Raw genomic sequence first — 20,572 nt, 5'->3', positions numbered from 1 at the left:
ATCCCTTTCCCCCCTAACCTACCCCCCCCCCCCCAATTTTTTATTTTTTATGTTTTTTTAAACATCATCTAATAAATTTCCACACCTCACATTATACCCCCCTCTCAGCCCCCCCCTCTATCCCCCCCCCTGAATTTTTTTTTTTTTGAAAGATTGTCTAATTAATGACCACACCCCACATTATACCCCCTCTCAACCCTCCGCCCCCCCCCCTCTCAACCCTCCGCCCCCCCTCTCAACCCTGTCCCCCCCCCCCAAAAAAAAAAATAAAAAAAAATTGTCCTTTTTTTATTTTTGAAAGATCGTCTAATAAATTATTGAATATGAACAATTTCCCCATGATGGCTTACGTTATACTGTCAAGCACTCGAATTGTGGAGCGCGCTGTCCTTTGACAGCTCTTGTTGAAATCTTATTTAATCGAGCTATACAAACATTTGAAAAAAACAACAATCAACATAATAAGAGTTGGAACATTTTTTATCCTATGATTCATGATTTCAAAGTAGTGTTTGGTATTTAATAAAGAATATAAATACAATGTAGATACAGGTATGAATTTTTGCAAAAACCTGCTTATCTTTTAGGTGCACGTTTTGCCCTAACAGGTGGTCTACTTAGTACATGTATGTAGTGAACAAAATGGATTTCTTTACAAATAATTTTACTTACAAAAAATCAGATTCATTATCTCATTCATTTTTGTTTTTGTATATTCACAGTTGATGTTCTGGAGACAGATTGGTCAGTCAGTGAAAGATGTTCTGTGGGTATTGAGAATAAATGGAATTCTTGCCAGACACAGGACATCTACTTACCTGTTTCCTGTCCATGTGGAAGTGAGTGTAGTTGTTATAGTTTCTGTTGAGCAGCAGAATTAATAATTGAACTTAAATCAGATCCTGGAAATCTACTGACAAGATCCAGTGTCTTGGTGACATTGACTGCTTGGAATAGTAGTCTAGTGAGTAAAGTGGTACCAGAACTAAATCAAGACACTAGACATGTACGGACCTCCATCATGTCTTGGTGGAAGTGACTTGAGTTGGAATAGTTGTCAAGTGAGCAGCAGGAATTGAACTCAAGTCAGCCACTGGACCTGTACTTACCTCCAACTCGTTGAGGTGGAAGTGACTGCGGCTGGGATAGTTGTCAAGTCAAGAATTACAAGCCAAGTCTTGTCAGGTAAGATCAACTATATTTAAATAACAGCCACAGCCTCAGTGGCATGCAGCCGAATCACAGATTGCGTGCTGAACTATGGTTTAAGTTCTAAGGTATGGGGTATTGTGATCCGTCATTGTCTGTTGTCAAATGTGTGTTGCCTGTCATTTTAAGTACCACTTTTGGCTTTTGACATCTTCCTTTAAACCACAGGAAAATTTGGACATGTCTTTGCAGTCCTTACCCAATTGAGAAGAAATCCACATTTAATACTGTGTGTTGAAAATTTGTGTTGAACATTGAAGTTTAAGACAATTTTTTATTAAACGCAGATAATAGCAAGTTGTTCTAAGCAATTATCATATCATTATCAAGCCTGTTATTTATCACCAGTATTTAAACTCGGTCAAATTATTTTGAATTCCATAAATTCCTTATATTTATATCAAACATTACATCATGATTGTTTATGACTTTAGTGCATGTCTTAAAGTATATGCAGTATGTATTTCAGTTTAATAAAGACATTAAGAACTTCTACAATTCCATGAAGTGAATTAAGTAATCATTCCTGGACAAACAGAGAAGTTTGGTAGAAATTTTAATTTTGAGTTATCTCCCTTGGACTGGCATTACTCGTATATGTCCATTCCATTTCCAAATGTAGCATGATCCAACAAGGGAGGTCACATTTGGGTTGTTTACAAAAATTGGTTCTTTATTACTTCACTTTGCATGAGTCTAACTAACGTTTAAGAGCTCTTTTCTTGTTGGATAAAACAGTCCGAAATTCCCCACTCCAGAAAGTCGAAACACTAATCTGACAGAACATTCAATTCCATGCTACATGCAAGCTATTTGCATCACAAAAATTGTAAACCAAAAAGATTGGAATATTTGTTTTTGCGGTTATAGGCAGTGTTTCTGATTGAAATCAATTTGCTATTGCTTGAAAAACCTCCATTTATTGGTATACAACAGAAAAGTGGTAGAATATTTAAGGAAAACATAAGAATTTTTATTAAATTTTGTGTCTTCCAATATTTTCGGATTGGTTTTGGAAATTTCAAATTGTACTGATATATTTATAGCCAAAGGCCAAAGGACCGAATATCCTTCATATTTCAAATGAATCGACCTTGAAATTGTCACTTCACTTTATTAAAAGAGAAACACAATCATACATGTATCAACCCGTTATAGTCAGTAACATTAAAATATTTGGGTGCAGTCATTTGTTTTTTGAAAACCGCGACATGCTGTTTTTCGGAAAAACGACGATCGGTAATTTCTGTTACCATTCGGAAATTTCACATCACAAGTTTTCCTCAAAATTCTTATGTTTCCCGCAAATATTCTACAACTTTCTTGGTGTATGCCAATACGTTGATGATTTAAAAGTAATATTACTTTGATTTTGGTCAGGAACTCTTTATACATTTGCTTAAAAAAGATGCCTCACATTTAGTGCATAAAATAGTTTGAACCCCGCAGCAAACAGAAAATGCTTTCTGACAAAACCCATAATAGTATTCCTGCTATCATTTGTCATCAATTACTTATGTTGTACAAAATTATTGGTTCATTCTACCAATTGTAGAATATTGCAACCCATCCCTAAATGATGTGAATATGCCATGAGGTTGGATTAGCATTATCCCGATCAGACTAGAATATTAAATATACTAATTGTTTGTTATAAAAAATAATAACATAGGTTACAACTCAAATTCCTCGTGCATAATACGAATATGCTTACTTTGGTTAAGCTTATTATAATTTGTGCATTATAAACTGGCAGGGGAGCAACGTATGTGTGTTCTCCCTTTCTTCTTTTTAAATCACTGTCTGAAGAAGTATTTGAACTTAAGTAAACTATAATTTTTACAAAGGAAATAAAAGCGTTTACCGTCTTGCTATACCATTCGAGCCTAACATACTGACTGATTATATTAATAAATGTAGCATTGTTTGTGTTAAATAATATTTGTATGTTTCTTATTGGCTTTTGTGATCATGTGCTTCATTTGAATATAAAACGCCTATGTGGTACATGTGTAGTAAACATTAACACCCTGACGCCTGTGATGTTAATCGAAATAAAAAGTAGACGTAAATATTACTGGAAGAGGGATTGGCAGGAATGTTATATACTTAGAAAAATGCTGATGATCATTCATTGTTTAACCCCTCAAACATGATCTATGTAAAATAATGTGGGGGCGCTGCATTAAAAACAATCAGGTCATTGTGTTCGCTTCATAATAGTACCAAATCAGGTCAACTGATGATGTTCCCTGCATATTGCAACAATCAGGTCAATGTGTTCACTGCATAATACAACAATCAGGTTAACATGTTCGCCACATAATACAAATAAATCAGGTCAATGTGTTCACTGCATAAAACAACAATCAGGTCAATGTGTTCGCTTAATAATAGTACTAAATCAGGTCAACATGTTCACTGCATGATACAAATAAATCAGACAAATGTGTTACCTGCATAATACAACAATCAGGTCATTGTGTTCGCTGCTTAATACAACCATATCATGGCAATACATACCTTGACAAAGATATAAGTCTTTACAGTGATGGTTGCAAGTGATTTTGTGTTCCTTTGCTGTTCTTGTTGATCCGAGTGGATCAACAAATGGCAGTGTTATATCTTCCCTTTGATATATGGCTTAAGTGCAAGAAGGTTACAAAATTGAAGGGCATATACCTCATTTTTGTTAGTTAATAAATGTTAATTCTCCAAAAACTACTGTATTTATTGTTTTTAACAACAAAAACATACATCTGGAGCAGTTAGGCAACACTTCCCTGTCATACAAATATAAACAACCAATAAAAACATCCTTAAGGTAATTGTATTGAAATACGCAGACATGCTATTTTGTAGATACTTTTATAACAGAAATGTGACCTTAGGCCAACATTTTTTATGCACCCCTTCGAAGAAGAGGGGGTATTTGGTTTTGCACATGTCAGTCCGTCGGTCCGTCGGTCTGTCGGTCCATCGGTCTGTCCGTCCACCAGATGGTTTCTGGATGGTAACTCAAGAAGGCTTAGGCCTAGGATCATGAAACTTCATAGGTACATTGATCATGACTGTCAGATGTCCCCTATTGATTTTCAGGTCATTAGGTCAAAAAGAGGTCACAGTGACTCGAAATAGTAAAATGGTTTCCGGATGATAACTCAAGAATGCACAGGCCTAGGATCATGAAACTTCATAGGTAAATTGATCATGACTGGCAGATGACCCTATTGATTTTCAGGTCACTAGGTCAAAGGTCAAGGTCACAGTGACTCGAAATAGTAAAATAGTTTCCGGATGATAAGTCAAGAATGCTTAGGCCTAAGATCATGAAACTTAATAGGTACATTGATCATGACTGGCAGATGACCCCTATTGATTTTCAGGTCACTAGGTCAAAGGTCAAGCTCACAGTGACTTGAAACAGTAAAATGGTTTCTGGATGATAACTCAAGAATGCTTATAGTTATGATCATGAAACTAAATAGGAACATTGATCATGACTGGCAGATGACCCCTATTGATTTTCAGGTCACTAGGTCAAAGGTCAAGGTCACAATGACTCAAAACAGTAAAATGGTTTCCAGATGATAGCTCAAGAATGCTTATGCCTAGGATCATGAAACTTCATAGGTTCATTGATCATGACTGGCAAATGAACCCTATTGATTTTCAGGTCACTAGGTCAAAGGTCAAGGTTACAGTGACTTGAAACAGTAAAATGGTTTCCGGATGATAACTCAAGAATGCTTATGCCTAGGATCATGAAACTTCATAGGCACATTGATCACGACTGGCAGATGACCCCTATTGATTTTCAGGTCACTATGTCAAAGGTCAAGGTCAAAGTGACTCGAAATAGTAAAATGGTTTCCGGATGATAACTCAAGAATGCTTACACCTAGAATCATGAAACTTCATAGGTACATTGATCATGACTGGCAGATGACACCTATTAATTTTCAGGTCACTAGGTCAAAGGTCAAGGTCACAGTGACAAAACATATTCACACAATGGCTGCCACTACAACTGACAGCCCATATGGGGGGCATGCATGTTTTACAAACAGCCCTTGTTTTACTTGGAATTTCTATGTTAAAGTTTGCGTACCATCTCAAATATTTTCTATGTCCCTTGACATATTGCTTTTATTTTTGCATACTTCTGTGCGAACATGACCCCAATCTATAAACAAGAGCAGACAGCTGTATTAAGCATTTTGTAGGAATTATGGCCCTTTTTTTCACTTACAATATGCATATTATTGATATATCTTTGTTAACGTTTGAGTACCATCTCAAATATTTTCTATGTCCTTTGACATATTGCTTTCATAGTTTGCATACTGCTTTACCAACATGACCCCAATCTATAAACAGGAGCAGACAAATGTATCAAGCATTAAAGTTTGCGTACCACCTCAAATATTTTCTATGTCCTTTGACATTTTGCTTTCATATTTTGCATACTTCTTAACCAACATGACCCCAATCTATAAACAGGAGCAGACAATTGTATCAAGCATTTTGACAGAATTATGGCCCCTACTTAGATAATTGAACATTTGGTACAGTTTTGTGTTTTGGTCCATTTTACTCCTAAAGTCTCATTATAAGCTATTGCTTTATAGACTTGGAAAACTCGTTAACTATTGTAAGGGGACTGTACAGGGCAAGTTGCATAACTCAGTCTCGTTGGCTTTTTAATGGAATTATGGCCCTTTTTTGTCTATGTAACTTTGAGTATTTTGTTAAATTTTGTGTTTAAATCCACTTTACTTCTAAAGTATCAAGGCTATTGCTTTCAAACTTCAAATACTTTCTTACTATCATGATGTTACTGTACCTGGCAAGTTGAATTTGACCTTGACCTTTGAATGATCTTGACTTTCAAGGTCAAATTAATAAATTTTGCTTAAATTCCATAACTTCTTTAGTTAAGATCAGATTTGATTCAAACTTTGACAAAACAACACTTACCTGACATACAACAATGGACTCCACCCAAACCACCCCCCCACGCCCCACCCCAGAATCCCCCCCCCCACCAAAAACAATTTTTTTTTTCTTTTTTTTTTGAAAGAACATCTATTAAATGACCACACACCCACATTATACCCCCTCTCCATGATGGCTTACATTACACTGTCAAGCACTCGAATTATCGAGTGCGCTGTCCTCTGACAGCTCTTGTTATTCATCCCGTAATTGTCACACTTGCAATGATGATTACAATGATGATGGCAATGCTTCAAGGTGTTGACACTGATGATGATTATGATGGTGGTGATTATGAGGCTGTTTTTTTTAAACCATTCAAACAGCAATAATTAAATGTGGAGAGTTAAGAGTAAGCTGTAACCAAAGTTATGAAATAGTGATTAAGTGAAGGGCTGTCAGACCTTTGATTAAATTGTAATTACCTTAATTAATTTTTTTAAATGAAGTCACATGTTTATGTATCATCTATATAAACTAAATAAAATAACTGGATTTTAAACACATCTTTACCAAATAATAAAAAGAGTGTACACTGGCTTTACTAGTTGATAGTAATGGTTTTATTTAATTGTTGCAGATTTGCTCAATTTGATCAAATTTAAAGGTTTTTTGAGAAGAATCAAGGCATGTGAACAATTCTCTGCAAGAGGCTCATACAATAGTTCCATGAACTGTACTAAGTCAATGCACTGTTATGAAGCATTGATAATGCAATATATACTACGCATTGAACAAGTAACTGACCGATACAGAATTACCATGAGTATATGAATTATTATGCAGGAAATTGTTATGCATAAAGATGTGGACAACATGGAATATAATTTCCATGTGTTACAATGATGTATATCTTTGCATATATTTTTACTAACAAATATCCATCACAATAAATGTACTCCTCACTTCAACAAAAGCACAGCTCATGAATACAATGATTTACTGAGTTGTAGCCTGTTGAATAAAGAAGTAGTTCCTGAATGAGAGATTACTGAATATTGCTAGCTTGAGCCAATAGCCTAAAACATCATCTTAAGATAGATTTATCTTTATTATTTTTTGGTTTTGTTCTTAAATCGGGTGTAGAAGATAAAAATATGAGAGTTGCTTCTTTAATATTACTATATTGCTGAATAAGAAAAGAGAAAATATTTAGTATGCTATACTTCATGGCTTTAAACCTTGAATGAAAATTTAAAGAAAATTTACCTTTTTAAATTGCCTGCTCTTTATAGGAAATCACCACAAATGGCTCATTATGTCTAATGAACAACATCACGACTGGTGGAATAAAATTTGTCATCTGGGGTTCGTGTTTTAAAATTGCTCAAAACATCTTGTAAAAATGGGCATACATTTTAATTTTACATCATAAGTTTTGTTGCAGGAAAATTCAAAATGTCAGAAGTTTTTTCTACAGGCAATTAGTTTGAAGGCCTTGGAAATTATTATAAATTGGTTATAGCAATTTCATTACAGATGCCTTTTAACATTTTTTAGAGAAAAAATCCCAGTTATTGTCTCAAAGTTATTGCTTCCATGCCATAAATTACTCACCAGAATGATAACACTATTTTCCTTGTAAATGAAAAATGAAAACAAGAGGGACAAGATGGCCATAGATCATTTGCTCTTGAAATTGAGAGTGGCAAGCGGTATGATTTGTTAGAGATGACAATATGATGTAACATAAAATAAATTTCAATAAAAAGTAACATAAAATAAATTTCAATAGAAAATTTTTGTTCCCCAGGCAGGGCCTTTATTGACCTTATGGTAAAGATTTAAAAATCTTAGTATAGGAGCACTATGTTACTGACGTTAAATGCTTAATATAACACCTCTTGGCCTATTCAGAGATGACATTTAAAGTCTGTGTTAATTTTGTGACCCTGGGGTGAACTGCTGGTATTATGATCGGAACAATCTTTGTAGCGGACCACAAATATTAAACCTCTGACCATTGCTGTTCCAGAGATATTTTAAGTATGATGATGCACGATGTATAAGTGGATATAAATCGTGTGACCACTGTAAGACATGACTTGAACCAACTTAATGCACAACCTCGATCTTACAGTACAATCTTATAACACATATCAAAGGTCTGGGAAATGGGATGTCCAAGAAGAATTTATAAAAAGTTATTTTCTATAAAACTTTATATAAATCATGCTTCCCCTGGGTTGTGGCTAGTTTCGACCCAAGGCGCATGGTTCAACCAAACTTTGTAAAAGACCACTACATAATGGTGCGTATTGAATATTTAATCCCTGATATTTAAGAAGATATTTAAATATATTTTTAAGTCTTAATAAATCAGATGACCTTTTGGGTATGGTCAATATGGACCACAGGAGCATGATTTCAACAAACTTTATAGAGCATCACAATATCATGCATAAAATATTCAGTTCATATCCTGTGGTTGCAGAGATTTTTAAAGTTATTTACCATTTATGACCATAGAAATCTGGTGACCACTGTGGCAGTGTCAGTTTTGACTCCAGTTGCATAATTGCTAAAGTGTTGTAGAGGACCATAATACAATGTAACATCTTAATATTTAAACTTTGAACCTCCCAGTTTAAGATATTTTTTTGTTAGTTATATATTATATAAGTCTATATAAATAATCGGACACCTGGGGCATTGCCAGTTTTCAGCCCAGGGCTTTGATTTTAACCAACTTTGTTCAGCGCCTCTCTGATGTATTTACACTAAATTTCAAAGCTATGTGACTTACGGTTTCAGAGAAGAAGAGTCTATAAGTTATTTAGAATAATCTGCAAAAATCATGTGATGCCAGGCATGTTTTGAGTTTTCACCCTAGGGACATGATAAATGCAATCTTTGTAGAGGACAACTGGACAGTTTTTAACAAATATTTAACCTCTTATGCTTGCAGTTATAAAGATGAATAATGTTTAAATAATGGGACGCTGCCAGTTTTGACCCCTGAGTCAGCCAGTGGCATGATTTGAACAATAGAGGAGTATAGTAGTACAATTGTGTATGACCATCAGATGATGTTACACACCAAATATTATACCTCATTCCTGTGATTCTTGGTGACAATCCACTAAGCAGTTCAGTAGGAGATGTTGTTTGAAGCAAAATGTAATCCACACAACTAACAACAATAGAAACCTTATGCGACAAAGTCACCAACCACAATTAAAAACGGCAGTTCTCACCATTAACAACAAAGCAATAATTAAGTTCTTTGTGTCATTCTGACTGTGCTAAATTCGTTTTTAAGACAACACAATATTATATATTATGAACATAAAATGATTCTTACTTATTAATTGCAAGCATCAGCCAGTATTTGTATACGCATGTTGTGTCATTAATATTCTGATTTCAATAACAATAATTACATCATTTGGTAATTAGTGCATGTTTGTATCGCACATTCCTCATTTGTTATAATGATTTCACAATATTTTGTTCTTGTAATGATCATTTTTCTTAGATTGAAGACTGTGGTAAACTGACTAAACAGATTTGTTACAGTTAGGTTGTTGTGTAATTTGGAGACAGTGACAGATGTTTTGTGCCATCAACTAATGTTTGTGTCTGCATTGTTGACAAACACATGTGTTCCCAGAATTTAATCATGCTGAATGATGTGATGCAAAGTGTTGCTGCCTACTTAATTAATCGGGTTTCTTCTTTAGACAGCCATTTAGATGTCTGCAATTAAATCATGCGGCAGACCTCGTCCATCTTCTTTCTTGAAGGGTGTTAGAGTTTTAAATCAAGCTTATAATGTTATTTTATGCACTAAGCTGAGATTCAGCATGATGCAATCTTAACTTTTGCCGGACTGTGTGTAGGTAATGATCTGCAAACAAAATATAACTTTTTCATCCATTAAATATATAATTGAGCCATGCTCTGTGAAAAGGGGGTTTAATGCATGTGCGTAAATTGTCTGCCCAGATTAGCTTGTGCAGTTCGCTCATTCTGTAAAAACTGGGCTTATTATGCCTAATGCCAACTGCACATGCTACTCTTGGACAACCGGCCATCTATCTATCTATCTAGTTCCCAAGAATAAGGCTTTAATTGTTAGGTATATAACGTATGCATATCGTTCTCTTCCTATGACATCTCTTATTTATGATGATTTCTTACAATTTCTGATTTGCAAATGATCACATAAATCAAATCTTGTACATAAATCTCATTTTCCTTTGATCCATGTCCATAACATCAGAGCTCATGTCAATTTGTTTGCCATACATGCTTCTTAAACATATGAAACTTCACCAGGCAGTCAAAAACACAATTTTCTATCATATGTGTAAATCATTGTTTCTCCAACATTTTGATTTCTATTTCAGCAGATTGATCAAATGCAAAAAATAATCTGTTCTAATAAATGCATTTGATAGAAAATTGAAAAGAATAATATTGGCAATATTTTTTTTCTGATTTATTAGATCTGGAATGCCTCCAGAGTTTCTGTTGTCCCATGATTTAGGTAATTTTTTTGCCTGTACAGAAAGTTGTTATGGAGTTGTCAAAGAATGATTGTGTTTGTGGTCATTTAGCTCCACATGGGAAATAATTTTGATTTAATCAGAAGCATAACATAATACAATGACATCTAATTCCTTCCTATTGTAGTATATTGCCGCAAGTTGTCATATTTATGTATTCTGTATGTGCTCTTGAAAGGTACATACAGGCAATGTTTTGTGGTTTTGTGTTTGTTTTTTAACTTAGTGTTTTATACAGGAAGGAAAAAGGGCGTGGTGCAAAATTTCAAAAAAGGGCACTTTAGCGCGCGACAACCATAAAAAGGGCACAAATATATCTGTGACTTAATAACAAGCTTTGTTACACACAAACATTGTATGTATAGTTTTGAGATTTATTGTTGAATAATTAAACCAACAAAATCCAGAATGTATATTTTATTATGTGTTTTATATTTTCATGTAGAAACAAAAACAAGATTAAACACCATAGGATATATATCTTATACAAACTATAGCTTTTCAAAGAAGTCTTAGAATACTGTTAAAAGAGTTACCCTCTTAAACAATTATTTATATTTAAAACGTTACACACATTGCACAAACAAGTCCTTTATATGCATCTTAAATGGAGATTCACAAACACTAACACTTTGTTAAATAGTCATAAAGTTCTGCGTAATGACATTGTTTTCATGACCACGTGTTGTACTGTGTACATTTTATTTCGCAAAAAGTGTAACTAGGAACGGCGCCGTACTGTCTTTTGTTCATTGTCAATTAATTCAATACACGTTAATTGGTCTCCGATATAAACTTGTTTTGCTTACAAAGTAATTTGCATCAATTTCTAATTTATGTTTCGTCAAAAGTGGAATGCCAAAATCGGAAAGCGTACGTTGCGACATTCTAAACACGAATGATAAGTGGTACAAGTTCAATATTTTTGTAAAATTCATATCTGTAATTGCCAATTAACATATTTTGACAAGTTACAAACGGGTCATAATGTTCTTAATTGAACCAATGGTGCAGGCCTACTACTGTTACAACAATTAACAACTTTTGGCCAAACAGGGTCCAAGACGGGGTATCAACTTCTTTGCCGACATTCACACGTTATTGTAATCAAAACATCGTGACAATAAACAAGCACGTGCTCTAATTAAGCGCGGTCTGCCTAACCGTGAACAGCAAACGTGTTAAGATTGTCGTCTGCCACAATTCATCAACACACATCTACTGTGAGTCTGCGCCAATTGTATTGGATAGGAGGCGGGGCGTTATTTTAATCGACAGCTTTAATATGTCACGGGTTGCTATTTTTGGCGTATGGCCAATTTTCAATGGTTTTTTGGTTGAAATCAAATCAATATTTTACAGATACAACTGGTGTTTTTTTTTTTAATTTAATTACGCGTAAAAATAAATGTTTTGATATAACTGAATTATGCATGAAATGCACAATTTCCACGTGAATAACATCGAGGTTTTCATCAAGTCTCCTAAGTAACTGTGCACGATTGTATCCGGACTGATTAGTGTTACAAAGCCACTGAAATTATCGATTGATATTGACACATTGTTATTCACGCATGAAATATTAGATAATGATATACAAATTCCAAATTATAATATTATTCGTCGTGACAGAAACAATCGAAAGGGTGGAGGCATATTAATTTATATTAAAGATAACATACCTTTCCAACATAGATTGGACTTAAACGTCAATTTTTTAGAATCAGTTTGGATTGAAATAATGTTTCCTCAAACAAAATCATTCTTTATAAACTTTGTATACAGACCACCGGATTCTACAATTGAATGGAAATCGACATATGAATCTAATTTTAAAAACACTAATAACTTAATGGATACAGAATTTTATATATTAGGAGATTTTAACATAAATTTTCTTTCTGACAAAGATGTGTTCAGTAATAATAAATGGTCTTCTTTTGTGATGGCAAATGGACTCCAACAAACAACACGAATAACAAAAACATCAAACACTATAATTGATCATTTGTATACTAATCGTCCTGATCTCATCATGGAAATGTTTGTATCGTCCTATAGTATAAGTGACCTCTTTCCAGTGTGTTTCACTCGAAAATTTCAATGAATCAAACTTTCAAAATTATTTGTTAATGTCAAATGTAGAACATGTTGAAACAATAGCAGATCCAAATACTTCACTTAGTTATTTACTAAAGAAAATTAATGAAGCGCTAAACGTTCAAGCACCATTAAAAACAAAACGAATAAAATCTGATCGTCTACCCAGTTGGTTTACAGCAGAAATAAGACAAGAAATCAAAATTCGCGATTGGTTAAAAAAGCAACATAAAATAGATGACTACAAGAAACAGCGAAATCGTGTAACATTCCTAATAAGAAAAAGTAAAAGGCAGTTTTATAACCAATCGGTGAAGGAAAATGCATCAGTTCAGCATCTATGGAATACTCTTAATGCTTTAACAAAACCACAAACTTCACTAACTCTCCCAACAAAAATAAGGATAAATAATAAAAATATTGAAAATGTTGAAGATATTTTAGAATAGTTTAACAATCATTTCATCAACATTTCCCATATTGTTTCGAAAAGATAATATGACCAAAACATTTATCAAACTTTCAAAACATTTTTAGACAAAAAAATAGGAATTCATGTATTTGACATTCCTCAGATTACAATATTTGACGTTCGGAAAATAAGAGACTCTCTCAAAATATCTAAAGCTGCCGGAATAGACAATATTGGCACTAAAATTCTCAAATATTGTGGGGATACCATTGTAGGTCAGATTACTTCTATTATTAATACCTGTATAAATGCTGGAATTTTTCCTGACCAGCTTAAAGATGCATATGTTTTGCCAATACATAAAGGTGCAGATAAAAGTGATCTTAACAATTATAGACCAATTTCTATTCTCCCAACAATTTCGAAGATATTTGAGAGACACATCACAAATCACCTAAAATCATATCTTGAAAAGCATGAACTACTCCACAGTTACCAATCTGGTTTCCGCCAAAATCATTCCTGTCAAACATCCTTGATTCGCCTTGTAGATTCTTGGTTACAGTATATTGATTCTGGTCGCATGGTTGGATCAATTTTTATGCCCCCCTTCAAAGAAGAGGGGGTATATTGCTTTGCTCATGTCGGTCTGTCGGTCGGTCTGTCGGTCCGTCCACCAGGTGGTTGTCAGACGATAACTCAAGAACGCTTGGGCCTAGGATCATGAAACTTCATAGGTACATTGATCATGACTCGCAGAACCCCTATTGATTTTGAGGTCACTAGGTCAAAGGTCAAGGTCACGGTGACCCGAAATAGTAAAATGGTTTTTGAATGATAACTCAAGAACTTATACGCCTAGGACCATGAAACTTCATGGGTAGATTGATCATGACTTGCAGATGACCCCTATTGATTTTGAGGTCACTAGGTCAAAGGTTAAGGTCACGGTGACCAAAAATAGTAAAATGGTTTCCGGATGATAACTCAAGAACACATACGCCTAGGATCATGAAACTTCATGGGTAGATTGATCATGACTCGCAGATGACCCCTATTGATTTTGAGGTCACTAGGTCAAAGGTCAAGGTCATGGTGACCCGAAATAGTAAAATGGTTTTCGGATGATAACTCAAGAACGCATAAGCCTAGGATCATGAAACTTCATAGGTAGATTGATCATGACTTGCAGATGACCCCTATTTGATTTGAGGTCACAAGGTCAAGGTCACGGTGACCCAAAATAGTAAAATGATTTTCGGATGATAACTCAAGAACGCTTTTGCCTAGGATCATGACACTTCATAGGTACATTGATCGTGACCCGCAGATGACCCCTGATTTTCAGGTCACTAGGTCAAAGGTCAAGGTCACAGTGACAAAAATCGTATTCACACAATGGCTGCCACTACAACGGACAGCCCATATGGGGGGCATGCATGTTTTACAAACAGCCCTTGTCCTGGATCTCAGGAAAGCATTCAATTTAGTAGATCATGACCAGGGATCATATTTTTTCGGTTTTGTTGGTCCTAGACCGATTGGGGTCATGAAAGACCGATTGAAAATCCCAAACAGTCGGTCCGATTCTGTTTGCTATTAAAATTCCCATGTCATGAAATCGATTACACAGTGTACATGCTAACACACCCTAATGACATTCTTATCTCGATTAGGTGGGATAAACCATTCGCTGCTGTCTCTTAACCGGTCAGGACCGGATTATTGCACGTCAGACCAAGAATCAAAAACTTGTGAACAGCGGATTAAAGACGCATCCAAAAAGACGCGTCTGAATGCACGCGCTGTTACTAAACTAAACATGCTGATACATTTTCCACCAGCGTAATAATCCGGTAATATAATTATGAATGAAAGTCGCGGATCTGATCGACAGAACAGCCGAAAGTTATTTTTATGGGCGGAACTTCACATAAAATAGTTCACAAGAAAAATATTATACATTGAATAGATCTTTAGTAAAACCGTGTTAGAATCGAAATAATTCATGTACTTTATACTTTGTTGTTGAATAACTCACGACCGGAAAATTAGATGCGTGGTTTCAAATGCTTCGCACTCGTGATTAAATCCCTACGCATCTAAACTATCGGCCGTGGTTTATTTGACAACAAATTATTTCATGATTATTTGGTTTGTTGTTGTCAGTAGCCAACCTACGCACAGACATTGCTTTGGTTCAGTGCATGTTTGTAAGCTATTATCGAGTCGACAACAATTTAAAACATTGGTATAGACTTACACAGATTAATAATATTGACAACGATGAAAAAAGTCTGATAAAACAGCACACGAAACAACAATGAAATATCAAATGATAAAACCAGTTGAGAAAACTCGTTCCGTTTAAAAAAAGTTCACAAGAAAAATATTATACATTGAATAGATCTTTAGTAAAACCGTGTTAGAATCGAAATAATTCATGTACTTTATACTTTGTTGTTGAATAACTCACGACCGGAAAATTAGATGCGTGGTTTCAAATGCTTCGCACTCGTGATTAAATCCCTACGCATCTAAACTATCGGCCGTGGTTTATTTGACAACAAATTATGAAATAATTCTTTGGTTTGTTGTTGTCAGTAGCCAACCTACGCACAGACATTGGTTTGGTTCAGTGCATGTTTGTAAGCTATTATCGAGTCGACAACAATTTAAAACATTGGTATAGACTTACACAGATTAATAATATTGACAACGATGAAAAAAGTCTGATAAAACAGCACACGAAACAACAATGAAATATCAAATGATAAAACCAGTTGAGAAAACTCGTTCCGTTTAAAAAAATGCCTAAGGGAATTTTACTTGTACATGTATTAAACCACCTTCATGAATGGCAAAATCAATGGTATATATTTTAACGTAATTTGTCATGATTTCGGATATACATTTTCGGATACTTTTGCCCATTTATATCCGGACCGATTGATGTTGCGGGAAAATATGATCCCTGATCATGACATTTTACTGGAAAAACTCAGCATGTACCATTTTTCTGACAATGCTCTTGCTTTGATGAAATCTTATCTTTTTAATAGAAGACAGTGTATTAAAATAGGTTCCAGAAAATCGTCGTTTCAATATATCAAAACTGGTGTACCACAAGGCTCTATACTTGGGCCAATTTTATTTCTTATTTACATTAATGACATCCCATTCTTCGTTAAAAACTCAACAATTGATCTTTTCGCAGACGATTCAACATTACACGTATCGGATTATAACATTCATAATATATAATCACATTTGCAAAACGATTTGGACAGTATAGCAACATGGTGTTCCTTTAATAACATGTCAATTCATCCAAACAAAACTAAATTATGTTTTTATCAAAAGCTCGTAGTTCTACTAACAATCTTAGACTTAATATTAATGGCATTATCCTTGACCAAACCAAAGAATTTAATTTACTAGGAGTTACGATTGATGAGCATCTTACATGGCAATCTCACATAAACAGTGTAAGTCGTAAACTTAACTTGAAACTGGCCTTATTTAATCGAATAAACTGTTTTTATTAACTATGAAACAAAAACACTATTTTACAACTCATATATATTAACGACTATGGATTATTGTTGCGCATTGTGGTGTTCAGCAACACAGTCACATTTACATAAAATACATTCGATACAAAAACGAGCTGCTAAAATAATACTGAACGAACCATATTCAATTCCTTCAGCTCCCTTATTCAAAGAACTAGGTTGACATTCAATAACAGATGTACTTACCTAATTGGATCTATTGTACATAAGTTTGTTATAGGCGCAATGCCCTCTTATTTCAATAATGTTATTCATATTTCAAATAGCAGTGTGTACGCTCTTAAATCCATCACGCACACTGATATTTCATCTATTCTGTTTAAAACAAATTATGGAAAACGAGCGTTTTTGTTTCGGTCATGAACCATATGGAATTCAATTCCAATAAGCATCCGACAAGTGTCTTCGAATACTACATTCAAAATAAATTAAAAAAAATACCTACAAACAAATCATTGATATATATATATGCTCATTTTGTTTTTAAATTTTTCTATGTAAATACTTTGTTGTGATGTGTCTGGTGTGATTTATTTTGAAAGATTGATTTTTGTAAGATTGATTTTTGTATCAGATTTTGCATATTTTGTATTATCATACTCATCATGGTCATCATTATCATCGTCGTCGTCATCTTCGTCGTCGGAATTGATAAGGAAGTCATAATATAGAGAATAATGGGTTGGTTTTGATTATAGATCAGGTTTATCATGCGAGGCTTAGAAAACAAAAAGCACAAGCCTTACCGAGTGCTTTTTCGTTTTCGTTCCGAGCATGATGAACCTGATCTATAATCAACACTAATCTATTTACCCCACTTTTAATTTAGTAAACCTTTTTATTTAAACAGAATTAGTTTGACTGGATAATTTCGATGGATTTATGATGTCATTTCGTCGAAATATTGACGTCATTTCCTGCCGTTGATTATAGATGATATTTAATCAACGGGACTTTAATCAACCGAATTCGCTGTTAAAGTGGGATAAAACATTTAACTGTATAGTTAATTTTCTTTTTTTTTTGTATGTTCGTATGCATGTTTCAATATGTATACTTGTGTTTTGTTACTGAAGACCACATTGTAAAAAAGAAATTATTTCTTAATGTGAATTCTTCATGAAATAAAGTTATTATTATTATTATGATTATTATTATAACAGAAGTGCATAATTCTGTGTCATCTAAAACATATTTAAGTGGCTAAGTAACACTAAAATGATAAGATTAACTCTTTTATGTATGTAACTAGTCAATTATGATCCTGGATTAAATGTCACATTCCACATCCCTGAGGGATCTCATGCTTTGAAACATTTAAATAGCCAAACGACTAATTATAACGTGTTATATTCTGCAAAGACTTTTTATGCCCCCCTTCGAAGAAGAGGGGTATATTGCTTTGCTCATGTCGGTCTGTCGGTCGGTCGGTCTGTCGGTCGGTCCGTCCACCAGGTGGTTGTCAGACGATAACTCAAGAACTCTTGGGCCTAGGATCATGAAACTTCATAGGTACATTCATCATGACTCGCAGATGACTCGCAGATGACCCTTATAGATTTTGAGGTCACTAGGTCAAAAGTCAAGGTCACAGTGACCAGAAATAGTAAAATGGTTTTTTAATGATAACTCAAGAACGCATACGTCTAGGATCATGAAACTTCATGGGTAGATTGATCATAACTTTGAGATGACCCCTATTGATTTTGAGGTCACTAGGTCAAAGATCAAGGTCAAGGTGACCCGAAATAGTAAAATGGTTTCCGGATGATAACTCAAGAACGCATACGCTTAGGATCATGAAACTTCATGGGTAGATTGATCGTGACTCGCAGATGACCCTTATTGATTTTGAGGTCACTAGGTCAAAGGTCAAGGTCACGGTGACCCGAAATAGTAAAATGGTTTTCGGATGATAACTCAAGAACGCATACGCCTAGGATCATGAAACTTCATAGGTAGATTGATCATGACTTGCAGATGACCCCTATTGATTTTGAGGTCACAAGGTCAAAGTTCAAGGTTTCGGTGACCTGAAATAGTAAAATGATTTTCGGATGATAACTCAAGAACGCTTTTGCCTAGGATCATGACACTTCATAGGTACATTGATCGTGACCCGCAGATGACCCCTATTGATTTTCAGGTCACTAGGTCAAAGGTCAAGGTCACAGTGACAAAAATCATATTCACACAATGGCTGCCACTACAATGGACAGCCCATATGGGGGGCATGCATGTTTTACAAACAGCCCTTGTTACTTAGGTTTTTGTGTCACCTGACTATGGTCAGGGGACATATATGTGTTAATTGCGTTGTCTGCATCTGCAGCGTCACACTTTTCGAAAAAGGCTCACAACTTCTGTTTCCCATCAGATATTGATTTCATATTTGGTATGCATGTCTATCTTGACAACACCTTTCAGTGCGCATACAATTTTTTACTCCTCTGACCTTGAACTTGAGGTCAGTGTTCAGGTTTCCAAATCTGCAATTGTTTATTGGCGTCACTTGGTTGGTCACTCTGCATAGGCTTGATTTGTGGTAATCTACTTTCACATCTCTGTCATCAAAACATTTTGATCGTTTTATTAGATCAATATTGCATTTGTCTGCAGACTGGTTGACATGAAATTGTGACTTGTACAATGGTTAAATTACCCGTTTCAGACGAGTCGGTGAAAGGAATTTTACACCCTTTATATTCCTTGTAAATAGTATTAGTTATTAGACACCATACAGTATTGCTGCAGCAAAATATAATATTGCATTGTTTCTCCCAGTTTTATTGTACCGGCCAATTGCATGACCAGTACAAAAAAACGTAGCGCACCCAATGGAAGTGGTGTTCATTGTTGTTGTAAATATACTTTCCTTGTCAGGTGCTTATGAATAATTGGACTATACAATGAAATATACTTTCCTTGTCATGTGCTTATTAATAATTGGACTTTACAATGAAACATACTTTCCTTGTCAGGTGCTTATGAATAATAAGACTATAAAATGACACAAGTTAGTAAAAATGACTTTGCACTTTTATCAAGTGGAATTACATTCCTTACTTTCTTATTGATATCTTCCTCTAGTTTTTTTGTCAAACATGATTGTTCAAAATTTTAAAGCATTATAATCAAGTGAAAAACTGTGTTGACAACTTTTGCCATTCTTATACTCTGTTGCAAAATTTGAAGTCACATCACAATACATTTAGTATTAAATTTTAATTTTTGGTGAATTTTGAATCAACAAATTGAAATATTACTATTACTATATCTTAATATGCATACAGTTCTAAATCAAGTAACGGTTGAATTTAAAGTTGATACAAGTTCACATACTTTAGTCAACCTATCTGTTTATATATATGTGAAGTCAATCAGACTATGTCACCATTTGCTAATTTTACTACAAAAGTATAAACCAATAATAGGTCAACTTAGTATGTGATGTCGTTTCAAGCTGCAACTGTTCAATTAATTTATGATCTGAGGAGCTTAAATGTCAACTTCGACCCTATACCACAATCAGAAGCAAAGTGAAAATGGCTAAGTGTAAACAGCATAAAGCCATAACAGCCTTCGATTAACTGGCAGTCTGTTCAGGTTATATGCTGTTTGCTGCTCATTAGTATCTAAGTGTTTAAAATGAAGCCTTACACACTTGAATTAAGTTAGAAAGGTATTTAATTAAATGTAACTTTTTAAGGGACTACAAACATGTCAAAATACGTATGTAAGTGGTGAAGGGTTCAATGTCAAATTAG

The sequence above is a fragment of the Dreissena polymorpha genome, chromosome 10, assembly GCF_020536995.1.
Source record: "Dreissena polymorpha isolate Duluth1 chromosome 10, UMN_Dpol_1.0, whole genome shotgun sequence".
Lineage (NCBI taxonomy): Eukaryota > Metazoa > Mollusca > Bivalvia > Myida > Dreissenidae > Dreissena > Dreissena polymorpha.
Note: the sequence above shows the minus strand (reverse complement) of the source record.